Source organism: Drosophila miranda, assembly GCF_003369915.1.
Source record: "Drosophila miranda strain MSH22 chromosome Y unlocalized genomic scaffold, D.miranda_PacBio2.1 Contig_Y1_pilon, whole genome shotgun sequence".
Classification (NCBI taxonomy): domain Eukaryota; kingdom Metazoa; phylum Arthropoda; class Insecta; order Diptera; family Drosophilidae; genus Drosophila; species Drosophila miranda.
Genome location: NW_022881603.1, coordinates 47,601,968 through 47,603,876, shown reverse-complemented (window position 1 = coordinate 47,603,876; position 1,909 = coordinate 47,601,968).

Sequence of the window (1,909 nt, the reverse complement as noted above, 5' to 3'; positions counted from 1 at the left end):
GACGGACGGACAGACGGACAGACGGACAGACGGACAGACAGACAGGGCTCAATCGACTCGGCTATTGATGCTGATCCAGAATATATATTCTTTATGGGGTCGGAAACGATTCCTTCTGGACGTTACACACATCCACTTTTACCACAAATCTAATATACCCCAATACTCATTTTGAGTATCGGGTATAAAAAGTTCAAGAGATATAACGTCATTTTCAACGAGCAATGGCTCATATCGCTTCACGCGATTACCATTTGGTTTAAAAATAGCGCCAAATTCATTTGAAAGAATGATGACAATAGCATTTTTAGGTCTAGAACCTTCACAAGCATTCCTTTACATGGACGATTTAATCGTTGTTGGATGTTCAGAGAAACACATGATTAAAAACTTAACCAATGTGTTTGATCTATGAAGAAAAAACAATCTTAAACTACATCCACAAAAATGCTAATTTTTCATGCACGAAGTGACATTTCTTGGTCACAAGTGTACAGATAAAGGAATATTACCAGATGACAAAAAATTCGACGTCATCATGAACTATCCAGTCCCACACGATGCGGACAGCGCTAGACGTTTCGTAGCATTCTGTAACTACTATCGACGTTTTATTAAAAACTTCGCCGACTATTCACGGCACATAACAAGATTATGTAAATAGAATGTTACTTTTGAATGGACAGATAAATGCCAAGAAACATTTCAATATCTGAAAAAGAAACTTATGGAACTAACACTGTTACAATACCCTGATTTCAGCAAAGAATTTTGCATAATCACAGATGCAAGCAAAGAAGCATGTGGAGCAGTTTTAACTTAAAACTACAATGGACTCCAACTTCCCGTTGCATATGCATCAAGAGCATTCACAAAAGGTGAAAGTAACAAAAGTACTACGGAGCAAGAATTAACAGCAATTCACTGGGCAATAGTACATTTTCGACCATATATTTATGGCAAACATTTTACAGTCAAAGCAGAGCACAGACCCCTAACATATTTATTTTCAATGGACAATCCAAGTTCAAAATTGACACGAATGCGGCTCGAATTAGAAGAATACGACTTTACAGTCGAGTAAAACAATTTTGTGGCAGATGCCCTATCAAGGATAACAATATCCGAATTGAAAGACTTACAAATCAAAGTCCTGAGAGTCACTACCAGGCACCAAGTAAACAGAAAAATTCCTGCGCAGGAAAAGAACAAATAGAGTTGCCTATGCAAACTCTTAACGAAGCTTCTAAGCCCAACGTATATGAAATCATTTGTAATGACGAAGTACGAAAAGTAGTGGCCTTGCATATAATAAATAATACATGTTTCTTTAAACATGGAAGAAAAATTATAGCAAGAATTAATGTTAGCGATTTGTATACCAATGGAATTCTCGATTTAGGTCAGTTCTTCCAAAGGCTTGAAGGGCAAGCCGGTATACATAAAATCAGCAAACTCAAAGTGGCACCGAGCGAAAAGGTCTTTGAATCAGTTTCAATAGTGTAGGGGCCGAATTTAGGGAAAGAGTATGGAACATCACGGATAAGCACAGTTTTCTTTTGGTAATGCTTAAAAGTGCAGATACATAGTAACTCCGAAAGTGGATCGTAAGCTGCAAGCTTTCCGAACAGCTTTCTAAAGTGAGTCGGCGCGCGAAAGACGTCACGTTTACCTTGACCCAAGAGAGTAGCGTAGCGTAGGGAGAGCATAGATTAAAAGCTTGACCAAAATTTCGCTCAATTGCAGCTTAATTTGTACAATGTTGGGAACTGGAATTGGTTTTCGTTCCACCAGTGCAAAACATTGAATTCGTCTTTCATAGGTACTTGTATATTGGAGTACGCTACTATTTCTCTTGTCAAGACTTCTTCCTCTGACTGTCCTGAAAGCGGTTCGATAAAATCAGCTA